Below are 19400 nucleotides of genomic sequence, written 5' to 3' on the forward strand. Positions count from 1 at the left end.
GTTTGAGTTAAGCCATTTAAACATTATGCATAGGTGGAATTTAAGAACTACAGCGGATGTTTATTTTACCATGTATACGGATGATTCTTTCCATTTAAAAAGTGGATGTTGTTTAGGTTATACCATTGTTCTTTCGCTTGAATTCAAAATTTGTTATTTGTAAATTCTTTACCCATCACTTATATGTTCTTTATTTGGGTGGCTTTTACAGGAAGTGTAGACACTATGAAGAATATTCAAAAGTAGGGGTGTTCGCGGTGCGGTTTGGTTCGGTTTTTGAGAGAAAAATCATCCGATCCGATCATCTAATTTAACTGCGGTTCGGTTTGGTTCGGTTTTTTTATCGAAGCCATCTGAACCAAACCAAACTAATTAAAATCGGTTTGATTTGGTTTGGTTTGTTCGGTTTTTTTAGTCAATTAAAAAAAATACTACCATACTATTTCACAAAGTCATAACATTGAAATCAACAAACACAAATACACAATAGCTAACAAAGTCTTGGTCTAATAAAATTTAACGACAAAAGGAATTCAAAGTTTAAGAGCATATAAGTCATGCTAACTACACACTACTCAGCAAACATGTGAGAGAGTAAATATTTAAGGCCCTGCATTCTCCATGGTCTCCATTTGATTAATTTTGTTCTCGTTTTGCAACTTTTTTTGTTGATGAGCCATGTCATAAGTTGCATGTAGTCCAAAGAAAAAATAGTATATCAACATTACCCCAGTGCAAATTCCAAATCTTATGAATGCTGATGAATCCAAAGATCCCATTAGGAATATATTAATTGCAATTGAAATTGATGGCAACCATAACAAGTGGAACTCCCTAAACCTTAGGAACCCTTTGCTGTTTCAAAACAAGTGACATGCCTAATGTGGCCAAGAACCATATAGGAACAGTTATTGTATATCCAATCCAACCATTAACAAGCTGAAATCCCCATTGATGTAGCAATGATTAGTAGCAAGAATGCTACTAGCTTTAAAAGGTTTTCCCTTGGTGTCACACCTCTCACATAGTACCTCCTAACCAAAAGTGCCACAGCCATCATCATGAAGATGAAGAGTGTGCTTATTGATAACAAGCTTGACAACACATCCAAGCTTGAGAAAAATGCTATGCAAGCACTTGAGATTGTGATCAACAGTGTTGCATTTATCGGTATTCCTGATATGTGCACCAATAAGGGTATAGCTATTAGTTATGGTATGTAAAATACAATTTGCAAATATCACAATTTAGTAACAAAAAAGGCTAAGTATAAATAAGAGTAAATAGCTATTTTGTCACCCAAAAGATTCGAATTTTGACCAAATGGATCTCAACCTTTGTTTTTGACAAAATAAACCCCTAAATATCAGTTTTATTTGACAAAATAGAGTAATTGTTAACCTATTACTCTAGATGTTTAGATCATTTTATCAAACAAAGATGATATTTTAGAGTTCATTTGACAAAAGCAAAAGTTGAGGTTCGTTTTATCAAAATTAAAATCTTTCGATACCAAAATGACTATTTACTCTATGAATAATATCTCAAATCTGTACTTAATCACCAAATCAGTTTTCAAACTTTAACTGAAATTGTTATGTTTTCATTAAATAACAATAAGAAATTATTTGTCTAACTTTCATATCCGTCCATCATACCTGTCTTTGGATGAACAAGGGCAAACCATGGAGGGATCATGTGTGAACGTGCAATGTGAGTGGTGTAACTTGCTTGTCCCAATGCCCCAACAAGAAGAACGGTTGTCATACCCTTCAATGCACCAAAAGCAACAACATACTTAGCCCATTTCATTCCCACACTCTGAAACGCAACAGAGAATGCTGCATCATTGTGACACAACATAACAATCAGAAGCAATTTCAGGAAATCAACAACAAGTAAATTAAACCATGAACAACAATCAGAAGCAATTTCAGTAAATCAACAACAAATAAATTAAACCATAAACAAAAACCAGCAACAAATATATACTGAAATGGAAATTGAACAAAAATATACAAAAATCAACAACAAATTAAACCAAGAACAAAAATCAGCAACAAATATACACTGAAACAGAAATTGAACAACAATGAATCAATGATTATTGAACAGAAATTGAATACCTGAATTGGAGGCTCTATATCTGACTTGACTCAGTGGCTGGGTGGTGGGTGCTGTCCGCATCTCCGCGAGGCCAGAAACGATGCTGTGGGTGGTGGCGGGGGTGGTGCTGGCTCCGCGACGATGGTGTCGGCTGGTGCTGTCCGCGAGGAGGTGCTGGGAAGAAGGGTTCGGCGGCGCTGTGTGAAAGCTGGAAGGGTTCGGCGGCGCTGGGAGGTGGTGAGAGGAAGGGGTTCGTCGGCGCAGAGAGATGGTGGGAGCCGGGAGGAAGGGGTTCACGCAGGTTGGGAGTGGGAGGTGTTGGTTGTTGCGAGAGTGGGAGTGGATTTTGAGAGTAGAGAGCGCAGAGTGAATGTGAGGGTTGGCGGCTAGGTTAGGTCACGTTGTGGGGGGTGGGGGGAAGGTTGGTTTTGTTTTTTTTTTTTTAACCGGTTCGGTTCGGTTAGGGTTTTCATTGTTAGAACCGAAAACCGAACCAAATCGCAATAAAAAACAACAAAACACAATTTTTTTCGATTTTTTCGATTTTCGGTTTATTCAATTTTCGGTTTTTTCGGTTCGGTCGATCAGTTTTGTTCAGTTCGAATCGATTTTGAACACCCCTATTCAAAAGGATCCCAACTCATCATGTGGAGGATTACTTGTAATTAAAGAGTTTAATATATATTTTGAAAGGGTATTATTATTAGGGTACTTAGCTACTTAAAGATACATTACTAGTACCAATAACGGTGACATGTATTATTATTATGCATATCTTCACAGACACTTAGTTCTTTCGCTAATTCAATATAAATATATTTAGTTATATTTATGCCTAATACACTCCGAATTTAGTTTACTAATATCCACTTTTTAAATTTCAAATCCAATTCTTAGTTGTAAATCACCGCCCTTTTTCTTCATTAACTTACTGTAACAGAAAGCTTCTTCATAACTATACAAGACCATTGATAATATGGGTCATACTAGAGGTGAATTTTGGTCTGATTGGAATCACAATGATAAAATCTTGCTTTGGCCTTTTCATAATTACTCAATTCTTCAATATTTGAAAAAGCACAATTAAGATGAATTATTTTGAAAATTGCTCTATTTGTTGACGAAGAAATGGTATATATCTAGAAGAGTTTACAAGTTAAATTTTGTATACATCTATATCTGATTATATGAGAAAAGGTATCTACTTTTAAGAAATGGTCATAACAAAGATTAGTCAACTGAAACTCAAGAATTATGTTTACACGCTCATCCAACAAATGATATAATTACATTTTTTACAGTTAAAAATTTCAGTATATGTATGCACGAACAACATCTTAGCTAATGGAAAGAGCCTGCTTCTTGTTCATGATAATGAGTAACTCAAAAGAAACATCCTAAAGCCTGTAAAAAGAACATCTGATAACTCAAAAAATGAAACATTTGAAACTCTATAATTTTTCCCTTAGTTCATTATTTTTCCCCTTGATGAATATAATTTTATTTACAATGTTAGATAGAAATAGCAGAGCCAACCACCCCAAATAAAGCCTTGGGATAAAAAAAAGAAAAGAAATATCTATTTGTCGTAGGAATCACCTTCATTTCTGCTTCAAATTGAAACACAATAAACTTCTTATCAAGGCAAGCTTCATCTTCAATTAAAAAGTGCTCAGTACAGAAATAGATCTACACCAGCAGATATTTGTTCATACAAATTCTTAAGATTGAAGCAACAAAAAAATTTGTCAAGTCACCTTAATTAACAAGAACGTAAAACAAAAAAATAACAAATATCTTACCTCCAGGTCATCATATTTCTTATAGTATTCATATTGGTTTGGATCAATGGATGCTACCTACATTGAACATACAAATTGCATGAAACTTATATTTCAATCCGTTCAGACTAATATAAAGGCAGGCATATTCCCCACATGATTGGCATAGTTTCTAGTTTTTTACCTTTGGCATATATGACAAGTATATTGTTATGTAGATTTTACAACATGAGTATAATCATAATTCATAAGAATAATTCCATACCTAAATCTTCATTAGCAACAACAGAACACAAAACCCCAAAAATAAACAAACAGTACAAATTCCAAAAGGATCCAACAACAACAAAAATCATGAATTTTGACATAGATCAACCATCTGCAACTCTCATCACCATAGTTTATAACACAAACAACAGCAAACTAGAACAATCGAAACAACTAAAAAAATTGAATTTTAAATTAAATTACAGGAAAAAGAAGGAAATAAAAAAAGAAACGGTAAAAGAATATGAATTGGCTCACCGAAAAGGGAGTAGAAAGGATTGACAAGGTTGAGAGAGAGAGAGAGAGAGAGAGAGAGAGAGAGAGAGAGAGAGAGAGAGAGAGAGAGAGAGAGAGAGAGAGGGTGCTGCGGTGATTGGTGGTGCTGTGAATCGCGAGGGGAGAGGTGCTACGGTGGTCAGGCAGCGCTGCTGCGAATCGGGAGGGAGAGGCCACTACAGTGATTGGGTGGCACAGTTGCCAACGTGAGGGAGAGAGGTTGTGGTGGTCGACTTTGCTGCTATGAATTGCAGAGTAGAGAGGGGTTGCGGTGGTCGGGTGACGCTACTACGAATCGCGAAGTGGAGTGGGGCTGCGGTGTTCAGCGGTGGCTGCGGCGCGCGAGGAAGAAGCCACGATGGTGGATGGCATTCGGCAGCGCTGCACCTTGCGGTGGTTGAAGCTACGGCGTTGTTTCCGTCGTGGCATGGCGGAAGGAGTAAACGTGAGTGTGATTGTAAGGGATCTGTGTGAAATGAGAGGCACAGTGGGTGTAGGCCGTTGTTTTTATTTCATTTTAGGTTTTGTATTTTTAATTTTAAATTAATTTTTTAATCTGTTGTTCGCATTGCTTAACATATGCATTATTCTCCTATACTTTCTCAATAGATAATTATCGATAATACTAGTCAATGTAAATCTCTCTCAGTTTGTCAAAACTTAGAATCAATGATTAATGAGATAATATTTAATTTGGTCCTTGAACTTTCATGCGAGCCTCAATTTAGTCTCTAAAATTTTATTTGCCTCTATTTAGTCCCCCTGTTTACAAGGGTTACTCATGTTAGTCCTTTGGGTGGTTTCTATCACAGAAACATTACCGGAAAGATCACGTGTACAATGAATGCCATGTTGTATTCTACTAAAACGTCATCGTTTTGGTTTGATGCTCAAATAGCCCAAAATGACGTCATATCACATTCTGATAGCAAATGCTTCAATTAAACAAGCACTACACCATCTTCTCCCCATAATAAGAATGTTCTTCTTTCTCTTCTCTACAATATAATGGTGCTGTTGCGAGTTTAACTCAACAACTTCGTTGAAGACAATTCTCTTCTCTTTAACCACTTCGCATCGCACTGGCCGTCTTCTCTTTACCTACATTGACTGAGTACTAAGTTAGAAGTAAAGAAAAATAGTGAAAAAAATCTATACTCATGATGATGCTCTGTTTTTTTTTCTTCACTTTTGGTTCCTCTTCTTCTTTTTTTTTAAAGCATTCTTGCTAAATGCATTTTGCTTTGCATGTTAGGATAATGTGGTTTTTTTTTTTTTTGCTAATTCTCTATTAGGGTTTATGTATTAAGTCAGTTTGGTTTAATTTTTTGGATTATTAGTTAGTTGTTGATCATTCTCTGTTTCTATACCATTAATTTGGTTTTGAGTATTTTAGGGGGGTGTTTTTGGGTTAGGATTTCGGCATTGTGATGCATGTGCATCATGATGTATTTTTCTATGCTTTTTCATAAAAGAAATCAATTTATAATGCTTAATTATAGAGTGTTTTGGTGCTTAAGTCATATATTGCTTTGATATCTTTGAATTGATTAATTTTGTAGAAAATGGTGGAAAAAGAAGCAAAAAGCACAAAACAAGCTCAAAAGAAGAAAAGAGAAAGTTTTGAGAACGCTTTGGAACCTTAGGCCACGTTTTTGAAAGCGTGGTTCTTAAAGAAAGTGTGGCCCATGAAGCCTTCTCCAGAGGTGTTGGTGACATGAACTAATTATGCATGCATGGGCGTGCCAGTGGGCATGACACGCCAGGCTAAGATTCCAAAATCTCTCCCAGAACCCTCTAACAAAGGCGTGCCACTCAGCGTGTTATATGGCGTGGCACGCCCAGCTTACAAGTCCAAGCGTGTCAAGGGCGTGCTCAAAGGCGTGGCACGCCAACCTATTACAAAGGGCGTGCCAAAGGGCATCCCAAGGAAGTGGCACGGCAACTCTTCAATATGGGCATGTGGAGGGCGTGCCTGGGAAGTGGCACACTGAGCCAACTTCCGAGAGAGCAAAACTTCATCCTGGAATGCACTCTGGGCGTGTATGAATATGTGGCACGCTGGGTCACATGCCAGCCTGACCTCTTCACCTTCAAAGGAACATAACTTGAGCTACAAAACTTCAAATGAGATGATTCTAGTGCCATTAGAAAGTAGACTTCCAAATCGTTCCAACCATATATAACACTTTATAACAGACACTGGATTTGAAGATGAAATTCACCTTGAAAACACAAGAAGCATAACATGTCCCTGCAGAGACGCCAACCTGACCTCTTCATCTTTAATGTAACATAACTTGAGACATAGAGGTCCAAATAGTGCGCTTCCAGCGGAGTTAGAAAGCTGACATCTAGGAATTTCCAATGATATATAACAGTTCATAGTGGACATTAAATCTGGAGGTGAAATTGACTATTCTTTCAGCATCACAAAATCGGCGTGGGCTATGGCGTGTGGAGTGGTGTGGCACGCTGAGTCTTGCAAGCTGGGCATGTGATATGGCGTGCTCGAAGGCATGGCACGCCAACCTTGCAAGCTGGGCGTGTGGAGGGTGTGCCAGTGGGCGTGGCACGCCGGGGAATTTTGACAGACTGACCTCTTCACCTTTGAAATAGCATAACTTGAGTTACAGAGGTCCAAATGATACTCTTCTAACGATGTTAGAAAGATGACATCTAGGGCTTTCCAACGATATATAATAATCTATAGTGCATATTTAGTTTTAGGCCTAAAAGACTCCATTCTTTTAGAGCTGCAAAATGAGTCACACTCCAGGGAGCAATTTCTATTGGGTGTGCCAATCAAAGTGGCACTTGAACCACACGCCAACTTCTCCCTGCAGCCTCCAACCTTCAACCAAGCCCACTCCAACCCTCATTCAAGCCACAATTGCCAACCAATCAAGGCCTCAAGAATTATCTAGAAGTAGTTAGTTAATTTACATTTAATTGTAATTTGAATTTCATTTTGCAATTGTAATAGTCTACAAATAGGACTCTCTCACACACACATAGAGGAACAATCCGCAAGGGGGTCTTCGGACTCCTCTCTTCTCATCAACACACTCTTCCTCTCTTTCATCTTCTTTCATACCCACTCTCGTAAAAATTATGAGTCTCTATTTCTCATTGGGGAAAGGAGCTTTGTTGCAATTTCAATTGAATTGATGTTTATTTTCTTCTCTTCTTAATTTTATCTTCATACACAGGAGAGAGTTCTATTCTTCAAAGATCCAATTGGATCTATTAGAATTCTATGTAAACCTTGGAAAAGGAATCATAGCAATTCAGTTTGAACTCCCTTCTCATAATGAATTTGATCTTGATTTAGAGTTGATATTGTGACATGTAATCTCTCTAACATTGGGTCTTAGGAGTTATATGGTGTGAGATTAGAAATTATGTTTTGTTTATCTAAGAGAGAGTTTCCATTCTTCAAAGGTTCAATTCCATCAGAAGAGGAATTGGATCTATTAGAATTCTATGTGAACCTTGGAAAATGAATCATAATAATTCAGTTTGAAACTCTTCTCACAATGAATTTGATTTTGATTCAAACTTGATACGTGACATATAATCACTTTGAAATTGGGGTCTTATGAGTTGTGTGGCTTTGGATTAGAGATTAAGCTTCACCTCTTTTCATGAGCATTGGATCAAGGAATTGACATTTGATCATAAATTGAGAAATTGAGTGACCAAGGAATTGGAGCTCAATTACTTATGATCCACCATAGATCCGCCATCAGAAGAGGAAGAAGTTGGGTATCATTGATTTATGAGAAATCAACATCTCCAATCCCTAATGTTTTCTATCTTTAATTTTTAGTACTTTACAATTCCCGTGCTTTACATTTTCTGCACTTTTCATTTCCAACACTTTACTTTCTTGTACTTTATATTCTTGTCATTTACTTTCTAGCCATTTATTGCTTTCTTTTAATTTCATGTCATTTACATTTTCTATTTACTTATCATCCAACTATGATTGTCTAACTAGAATAATCAATTAACTATTTATTGCTTAATTCTTTAATCATCGTGGGATCGATCTCACTCTTGTGAGTTGTATTACTTGATACGACCTGGTGCACTTGCCGGTAGTTATGCAGATTAATTTTTCTGTATCACATTGGCGTGTTTTTCTTATAATTAATGGATTAAGAAATAAAAGGGTAGAATCAGATTGTCATATGTAATATGTTGCATTTAATTCTTCCTCAATTTTAATTAGATGAGAGGTGTGGCTTCATCAAAGCCTCTATTTGGAAAATCCAACTCTTCCTCTCTATATCTCGATTTCTATATAAAGTTAGGTCAATCAAGTTAATTGCTTCTTGCAACTTGCAACATGGAGTAATTGATTCACAAGATTTAATTATTGATCATACATGAAGACTGATTTAATTTTCTTAATGAATTTCTTTGGTCTCTATATATAATTCTCAACTACACTAACATAACAACTTATTAATTAGTTGATATATTTATGTTTACATCGTTGTTAAATGAATTCCAGCACTATATATAAATGGTTATCAAGCACACTAAGTTGTAGTTGTTGATTATTATTTAAATCTTGTGTGTAGATGGGAGATCATTTCATTAAAATCATATATCACCATAAAGGATTACTTGTCAAAAATGAAGTTGGAAGCTTGACATACTACAGGGAGCATATTTCAAAGTTACTTGGATTAGAAATAGACATATTAAATATTTTTTCATCAGGGACTACCACAAACACCTTGGCTATGATAAGGTCAAACAGTGTTGGTGGCTGGTTTCCAACAAACCTTTGACAATGTAAACCTCGGGTAATTTGTAAATAATTAACCAATAAATTTATTATTATGTAAAGAAATTAGAAAATTAAAATTTGATAAGTTTGAAGAGTATAAATATCAAAAATATGAATTTTGACACTAATTTTAAAGTTTTTGGCCTAAAAATGGGCCAACAGACCAAATCGGTTAGACCGGACCCAAAATAGACCCAAGGCCTATTATATAAAACCAAACTCAGCCTTTTTCCTCCCATTTAACACACACACATGCACTATAGGGGAAGGGAGAAAACGTGGAACCCTAAACCCTTTTCACCCTCAACCTTCAATCTCTCGTAACTTTCAATCCGGAGCTCTGATTGATGAGCCGTTAGTGGCCACGCGTTCGTCTTGGAATTCTCTACAAAATCCACTAAAAAATTTGGTAAGAAATTTGATATTTTGTGTCCAGTTGTCTCTTTCTCCCTTTTCCACGAATTTGGATTTTGGTTTTGAGAGATTTTGTGACTTTGATGGTTTATGGGTACTCTAGTGGTGGATAATTGTGGGGTTTTGCCCAAATCATCCATATGTAAGGTGAGGAACTCATATACCTAGTGAATACTTTGATTTTGTGAAGTTTAGGTATTGAATTGTGGCTATGTATGGAATTGTATGTATTAGATTGAATTTATATTAAATTGGAGATTTAATTGGTGAATTGGAGTTCTTAAAATCAAGCTTTGGTGGATGAAGCTTTTTGAAATTGATTTGGAGTCTTGGAAGCTTGGAATTTGTGGCGTTTGTGGCTTAGGAAGGAATCGGCTAAGGTATGATTTTGGTTTCTCATAGTTAATGTTTAATGTCACATGAAAACTTAGGCTAATTAACCATAGGATAAGCTTGCGGATTGAATTTGGTTGTTGATGTGATTAGTGACTAAATGTGTATATGTGTGGAATTGACTTGAGATTTGATATGTGAGTTGTGGATGTATTATGATTAGTGGTGATATAGATTGAGTTGTTGGAAAAACATGTACGGAGTTGTTGGATAATTAAATTGTTTGGATGTTGATGGTGAATGGTTGGATGTGGAATGAATGTATATGTATGTATCTAATGAATATGATTTGGATGTTGATTTATACATATATGAGTTATGTTGTTTGAAATGTGGAATGTTGGAATGAAATTGATACAAGGGAGTATTGGTATGTTGTGGAAGACATGGAATGGATATGGGGCTGTCTTGGTCATAATTGATGTTGTTTTGAAATGGAAAACTTTGGGTTGGGTTGAGGTTTCTGGTAAAAATAGAGGTTTGGTACTTTTGATAAAAACTGATTTTTAACCAAATTTTGGCGGGCCATAACTCGGGTTCCGGACCCTCAATTTTTGTAAAACTTATTTTAAATAAAAATTAGGTTTGTGAAGTTTATGCTATTCAAAAAACGGACCAAAAATAATTTTTAACGAAAAAGTTATGCGCGTCAAAAGTTTGATATGCAAAAGTAATTTCTGTAGAACTTAACAGCTTTTTATCATTTTGAAGGGTATGCGTATGTGAACACGCACACAGCGCAGATCCTGGGCTCTGCCCAGATGTCCCACGTACACGGGAGTGTGCATGTGTACACGGAAATGGGAAAATTACAGTCTCACGTACGTGGGTAGTACCACGCGACGCAGGACGGCTTCCCTGTCCGAGGGGCTCGCATACGCAAACATGAGTCGCGTACGCGAACATGAGTCGCATACGTGAGATGGGCAAAAGACACCCTCGCATATGCGAAACATGGAATCCGTATGCAGAACTCCTGTTTTTGAAAAAAAGTGTATTTTGTGATTTCAACCTATTTTCTAACCTCTAAACCTCTATAGTTACCTTCTAAGGTCCCAAATTTAGTTCCTAACCATAGGGAAAGGGGTAAACCTGAATAGGGGAGTAACTTGGTAGTAAAGTAAGATGATGAAGTGATGAATGAGATATGATGAATTTGATTGAGATATATGTGACCAGGTAAGAGGCAGTGGCGGTGTCCACTTACTTCGGGTAAGTGATGAGAATAATGATTATGATTAAAAAGTGTGATGGGCACTATATCTCAATAGTGTGACGAACACTATATCCCAAGAGTGCGGGAGCACTTTACCCAGAGAAGTGTATCGGGCACTATATCCCATGAGTGTGGCGGAAACTATATCCCAAGAGCGTGACGGGCGCTATATCCCAAGAGTGTGGGAACACTTTATCCTGGGAAATACGACGGGCACTATATCCCATGAGTGTGGCAAATACTATATCCCAAGAGTGTGACGAGCACTATATCCCAAGAGTGTGGAGGCATATCAGAGAGACAATATCCGGATTAGCTACTGGGTGTGTCGGGTCCTGGCAAAATAACCGACACGTGAGCTCATGGCCAGTAGGACAGGCATGCATCATGTGCATTTGTATGATTTGTTTGAGTGTGCATTGTTTCAGTTTGCCTAATTGTTTATTTGTGATTAACTGCTATCTGAGCTATCTGCTATAACCGCTACTTATACTTGTGCTTTCCTTGTCTGTTTTATATGTGTTTGCAACTGAGAGATCCCTCATGCTGGCGGAGGTGACGCTAAGAGTTGTTCCACCTGATGTTTTGGAGATTAGGAGAGGAGACTAGAATTGAAGAGTTAGAATAGAGTTAGGATCCCTGGATAGATTACCGAAAACTTATGGTTTAGTATAATCTTTAAGTTTGAATCTGAGTGTCGATGTCCTAGGATTGCCTCTGGCTTTTCCGGGGCCTTTTATATTAACTATGCGGGCACCATTACCATGTTGAGAACTCCTGGTTCTCATTCTATACATATTATGTTATTTTTAGATGTAGGTTGAGAAGCACCTCGTTGAGTGTCTGGAGATTTTCTGCGCAAGTGAATATCTACTTCTTGGGACTTTTTATATTATGTATTCAGTTTTATATGCATTCTTTCTTCCATTTTGTATAAAAACATGTTTTGTCCCTCTTAGAGGTTGACTATGGAGAACTAGGATTTGTACTTGTCTTTTGGGATGTATTCTGGGTTATATATATAAGTATACTCTGGCCGGCCTTAGCTTCGCAGGTCGAGTTCGGAGCTTGTTATTTGTATTTTGAAATTCTGATCCATATGTTTATGTTTTAAACCTTCCTTTCTATCTTACTTATCCATCTATGTATATCTATCGTGAGTGACGCGTTTCAGTTTCATTTTTTATTGACTTTTCTCTTCTCTTTCAAGACTCCTAGTTACAATTTTTTTCAATTATATTATATATGTATTTTCACTTTTAGAGGTTGTAGCGCTTCGCCACCGCTGATTTATGTCCTAGGCATAAAGTTCTATGTGATAGGGTGTTACAGACAACTTATTTGAGGATTCTGACTAATGATAGATGCTGGAAATGTGCTTCTTTGTGGAGAGAAACAACGTAGTTGCTCATGTGTATTATGAGCATAAAATCTCTGAAGTGGATTATGTTAAGGAACAACAACCATCCAAGTCAGATAAGGGAAAAGAGTTTATGTATTCAGATGAGCCACGTTATGTTGCTGCATTAGCAAGGGTCGGGAAATTTCCTAGTGAATTTTACCACAAGTGGTTGACAATAGAAGCATATAATGACATACACACACACATAATTTAAATCCTATTTCTGGCCAAGCAATGTGGGGAAAGTCTCCATATAATAAACCACAAGTCCCAAAATTCAAGAAGATGCCAGGAGCACCCAAGAAAACGAAAAAAGGACGTCAATAAAGCCCCAGATTAAGAAGCAAAAGACCAAGATAAAGAGGATTTATAAAGAAACTTCTTGTCGTTATTATGGCGAAAAATCTCACACCAAGAGAAACTGCCCAAAAAGAAAGGCTGAAGAAGTGGCAGCTACTATAGCAGTTGCAACCACTGCTACCAAAGATGGTAATTCCGACCTTGCTGTACCTACCATTGCTGTTCCAGTTGTGACCCCTACCCATGTTATTTCACCTGCTGATGTGCCACCTCAAGTTGGTGCACTTAATGACAATCCACTTACCTCTAATTCCAACTCACGAAGTTCAGGATGAAGTGCAGGCTAAGGTCGAGCTTGGTATGAGCCAACCAATTATGTCTCAGAATGAAGACTCTCCATAGGTAATAGTATATTTTATATTGTTTTTGAAATTTAACCATTTTGCCAATTCATTTTTTGCTCAAGTTCTACTAACTTTTTCACACTTTTTATAGATGGAGACCACTCCAGTACAACATAATGCAAGGCCTCCAAAGCTTGCAACCAAAAGAATGGTGTCCCAACCATCTAGTACCTCACCAGCAACCAATATACCAGTTGACCCGACGCAAGGTGCATCTTCAGGGACAGCCACACAACTAGCCAGTTTCATGAAATTTGTTCTTATTCCCGAATTCAAACCTCCAAGAAAAAAAAATTGAATTATTAGATGAATCTGTTTGTGATATGTAATAGGACATTATATTTTTATATTAGTTGTCTTTTGGGTTAGTTACGTTTTTTTCTAAGTTTTCATAACTATGCAATGATGGCTTTTGGTTAGTTACTCTTGGAATAGCTCCTTTAGAATAAGTTACTTTATTTTGTTTTAGTGTTGCATTACATTGACATTATAGATGTGTTTGAATTCACTATCAATATAAATGCATTATTAATGAATTATAAAGAATTTGAATGACATTCTTTGTCAGAAATTTTTATATTTTATTTTGTATTGTTGGATTCATAAATAACCAATATCTTAGCTCATAAATTATCATTTTCATTCAAATTAACACAGCTACAATTTTCATTTATTGAAACTTCAAATAAAAATAGGTGCAACAATATACATTAGTTTTTCTTCAAAATATTCCTACAATTTGAATCTCATAACTATCATATTTGTCTTTTTAGCAAAATACATCAGGCCTACCTTCACCATTTTCATACTAAAAAAGAAACTATAAACAAATTTGTTACAACCAACAAAGCCTCTCCCAATTTCAAAGTCCTAACTTCAGATCCTAAGCTTCCAATATTCCAAGCAAAGTTCATCCTCCATTCTTTATTTTCATTTATAGGTACCACTCTATCTCTTGTTTCTCCTTCTTTATGGAATTCATTAGCCCAAACAAATAACCCACACTATCTCTTGTCAGCACTCTGCAAACAGATTCAATGGAGATGGAGAAAGAATCAGATCCTGCAAGATTCAAGAAAAGTTAAGAATAATCTTGTACTTACATTGTAGTTTGGACACCCAAAAAAAAGTTTTCCTGGATTCGCATCTGTTTCTGGCCATCTTAGAATAGGTCGACACCCACACCCACACCACTCTGGAAATTGTTCTTCTTTGCTTCGAGCGGTTCTCTTTGGACAACATCCATTAGAGCGTTGGTTGCTGGAACTCCCTACGAATTTACTACCGCCACCCATCATGAACTTCATAAAAATGTTTTCCAACAGAGGAGTAAGAATTGAAGAAGAAGGAGCTTCAAATGAAATTAGGGATTAGGAATTTAAATAGTTGCTAAGGAATAAATTGATGGAAAAGAGTTTCAATTGCCACGTAATATATCCATTAGGCGTACAACATGGTATTCCGTTGTACATGTCATCTCTCCGGTAATGTCTTTGTGACGAAAATCACTCCAAAAACTAACGTGAGTAACGTTTGTTAAGTTGGAATTAAATGAAGTTAATTGAAATTTTCAGGGACTAAATTGAGGCTCGCATGCATATTTAAGAACCCAATTGAATATTAGCTCGTCATTAATTATGGTGGACAAATAAGTTAAACATCTATCACTTCTTACAAGGAATGAATCTTCCCAATTTTTTTTCAATTGAGGGCGTAAAGTGTGATATTTAATCTTTTAATATTTTTTCTCTCATATTTTTTTTCTATTTATAAATTATATAGTAAAAAATTATACTTTACCTCTTAAAGTGAGGGAAAAAAATTAAAAAGATCCAATTGCCTTGTTACATGTACACTAGCTAGCTAATTAATTTGAAAATGACCTCGTTATTAATTTACTAAAGCAGCTGAATATCACTTAGCAGTTAGCACACTAAGAAAGAAGATTTGGACTTTGCTCAATCCAATAAGAAGTGTTGCTTTTTTGAAAATAACACATTCCAACTAATTCACAATTTCTACATAAAAGAATTAAATTCTAATTGATGTGTTAGGGGTGAAGACACTGACAACAACCACAATCATAGTTTTAAAAACTGCATAGAATCATCGGTTCAACCGGTCGAACAAGATATCAAAGGTCAAGTTGGTTCAGTTTTTAAATAAAATCATCTTGTTCAAGTTCTACAAATCGGATTGGTCATTGAACTTACAAATTTAGACATTTAAAAATTTAGTCAAAATTCAACCAAAATTGAATTATATATATACACCTGGAGTTTTTTTTTTTTTTTAATAAAGGAAGCTCAACACAATAAAGTGGAGCAGGTAAAAAAAACAAAACACAACAAAAAAGACAAGACAATGAACACAGTAAAAGAAGTATAATCCGTTATTATCTCCGGCATAGCCATCAACAACAAAACGGATCACCACCACACCATTCTCTGTAGCTCAAAAATGACCTATTTATTCCATCAACACCTGTCTCTGATTTCTGGAAAACTCTGCTATTCCGTTCTAACCAAATATTCTAAATAATCGCAAAAAAACCTATCAGCCATTTTTTATGCTCAGTGTTACGACCAGGCACTCCAGTCCAACTCTCAAAAAGCCCTTTGACAGTTCCCGGAATAATCCAAACTCTAGCAGCACATGTCAGCCAAGCGCACCACACCTGCCACGTAAACTCACATCCAAGAAATAAATGATGTACAAATTCTACATCCTTTTTGCGCAAAACACAAATGTTATCACTATGATGAATAATCCCTAGCCTAATCAACCTCTCTTTAGTGTTAACACTACCTACTAAGACAAACAATGCAAATAGTTCAACTCTTGGAGGAACTAATCCTCTTCATATGGTGCTAGTGAAGTTGTAGCTTGTGATGTCCTCCGAGATAGTCTCTTTCTCCAACACCTGCACAAATGAGTTAGTAGAAAAAATACCTGTTTTGTCAAATTTCTATATAACTGTATCCTCTCTATCAGACGAAAGTCTAACAAGTCTTAATCGGTCATGAAGTTGATTGAGAAGCTCTAACTCCCATTGGAATAAATCTCTCATCCATTGAAAGTTCCAAACCCACTCTAACCCATCCCAGAACCCACAATCTCCTATGACAGATCCTTTTTTATTTGAAACAGAGAAAAGTCTCGAAAAACTTACTTTCAGAGAGCCACTTTGTAACCAATCATCCTCCCAAAAATGAATATGTCTTCCATTTCCCACTTCCATAGACAGACCACTGATAATCTTATCTTTCACCTGTTGCTCCTGAATATTAAGCTGGCAGATATCTTTCCACGAGCCAACTCTTGTTGGTAATGGCTGTTTAGATAACATTATACTTGGGTCCAACTGGTTACAAGAACAAACAACCTTCTTCCACAGCGGGCAGTCCTCCTTCGAAAAGCGCCACCACCACTTGAACAGAAGCGATGTATTTCTTATCAATGCATCACCCACCCCTAAACCCCTAGTTTTTTCGGAGCTTGCACCACCTCCCATTTCACAAGTGGTATACCGCTGTTCCCATCTTCTTTACTCCACAAGAACCTCCTTTGTAACCCAATTAGTCTTTCTGCCACCGACTTTGGCATCTCATACAAGCTAGGGTAGTAAATCGGTAAGCTATTAAGAACAGATTTTATGAGAACTAGCTTGCCAGCTTTGTTGAGAGACTTCACTTTCCATAAGCTGAGCTTATCTTCCACCTTGTCTATGATCAGTTTTCAGGTCACCAACCGAGGGTTTGCGCCTAGAGGGATTCCTAAGTACCTAACAGGTAAAGCAACTTCTGCACATCCCAACAAGCTACACATATTCGTCACCCATTCCTGCTCACAGTTAATCGAAATCAAATTCGACTTATCAAAGTTAATACTCAGGCCATACATCAACTCAAAATAATGCAGAAGCCTCTTATAATTCATGACTATCTCCGTTTCTTGTGGATAGAATAAAATTGTATCATCTGCAAACTGGAGATGCGACAACTCTATGTTGTCCCTTCCAACCAGCAGTGGAGAGATACGTCCATTCCTGACTGCCTCACCCACCATCCTGTGTAAGACGTCAACAACCAGAACAAACAAAAAAGGTGAAAGAGGATCTCCTTGTCTAAGACCTCTCTCCATTCTGAAAGGCTTGGATGGTGACCCATTTATCAACACCGACATAGACGCTATAGTCACGCATTCCCTTATCCATGCCCTCCACCTAAGACCAAATCCCATCTTTTGTAGCACAATATCTACAAAACTCCATCTCACCCTGTCGTATGCTTTCTGAAGGTCTAACTTGATAAGTGCCGCCTTCTTCTTGCACAACTTCAGCCATTGGACCGTCTCACAAGCAATAAGAGCACCATCATATATTTTTCGACACTTTACAAATGCAGATTGAGTCTCTCCCACTAAACCTGTCATCACTAACCGCATTCTTCTCACCAACACTTTTGATATAACCTTATACATACAACCAACCATACTAATTGGCCGTAGATCTTTTACTTCCTTGGCTCCCACAAATTTTGGAGCTAGTGCGACCCATGTTATATTAGCATCTGTTAATAACCTCACACTTCGGAAGAACTCCAACACAGCTGAAGTAAACCCCTGACCAATCTCACCCTAACATTTCTTTATGAAATTCATATTATATCCATCACTACCTAGCGCTTTACTGGAGTTCAATAAAAAAAATCGAACCGATTCAATTGGATTACTAATTTTGGTTAGGTTTATTAATTTTTTAAAAAAATCATGGTTTTAAAACGGTAACAAACCAAAAAGCTAACTAAAAATCGATGGATCTCTCTCTTTCCCCCTTTCCCTCCCCCTCCCTCTCTCGTATAATTGATAGTTTGTTATTTCGTGTTACCTGCTGTTGGGTTTAGTTTGTTATTGTTGTAAATTAACTAAATTGTAATGGTTGGTGTTGTAACAAATTAAATTAATCGTTAGTTGAATTGTTAATTTATTTAATTTTTCTATTGTGCTATCTGTTTCTGTTTGTATACTAATAAAATTACGAGACTTTAGTTAGTATAGTATTTTAAATTTGTATATTTTAAGATTTACGTTAGAATATATTTATATTTTTATATGTTTTTATTTATTTTTATATATATTATTTTATTATAATTCAATTATTTTTTATCAGTTGAACCATAATTGGATTTATTAAACCTCTAAACTAGTAACTTGTAGTTAGATGGTTCAAATTTACTTTTCAGAGCCTTGGTCATTACCAACCAACATTTGCGGCACTACTTGATGATATTTTTCTTTTTCAATATAGAAGAATATTTTATGCATTATTTTTGTGTATATCTTTTATTTTTGATATTTAAAGTGATTAAAAAGAAGCGTGAAACTATAAAAATTATCTTTTATGCCTTAAAAAAATACAAAAAAAGTATACATAAAAAGTGATACAAATCTTATTTTTCAAATGAAAATAACCACTTTTAAAGTTCTTCTCAAATTTTTAATAATTATTCGATTAATTCAAATTGAATTTTTTTTTTTTTACTTTTAATCGTTAATAATTTTTAAAACGACCCCAATTAATTTGTTAGGGCCAATTTGTTTGCCCATTGCGACAAAAAGGCTTGTAGTCAACGGAAACTCTCTTTTTTGTTGTGGACCGAAAGCTTCATAACACATATTTCTTCTATATAATGGAAGATTATGAAACACAGCCCAGGTGAGTTTTCAGGCTATCGTGATTTACTGTGATTATTTTCTTTAAAAGTAATGCATTTGGGTTACTAAAATGTTGGACTCCTTCGAAAGTTGAGAGTTTAGACTTTGAGAGTGAAGTGTGGTTGAGAGTCTTTAAAAATTGAAGCAACATCAAGACCGAAAACAAAGTTTGAAATATCATGAGAGAAAAAACTGTTGAAGCGTTTTTAAACAAAATAATTATCCATGACCACCAAAAAAAAAAAAACGAAAACCAAAGTAATCACAGCGGCTTGAGGCTTAATTCACATGGTACATTAGATTGTCTCTTAAGAACTTCATA

The 19400-nt window shown here is 36.2% G+C and overlaps 1 pseudogene; it reads right to left on the reverse strand.

Moving 5' to 3' along the window:
• Positions 1–602: 602 nt before the first annotated feature.
• On the reverse strand, positions 603–1836 carry LOC107629927 (cationic amino acid transporter 5-like; annotated as a pseudogene).
• Between the last annotated feature and the right edge of the window lie 17564 nt (positions 1837–19400).

This window comes from Arachis ipaensis, chromosome B3 (genome assembly GCF_059453495.1).
Source record: "Arachis ipaensis isolate K30076 ecotype BB chromosome B3, ASM5945349v1, whole genome shotgun sequence".
NCBI classification, from domain to species: Eukaryota; Viridiplantae; Streptophyta; class Magnoliopsida; order Fabales; family Fabaceae; genus Arachis; species Arachis ipaensis.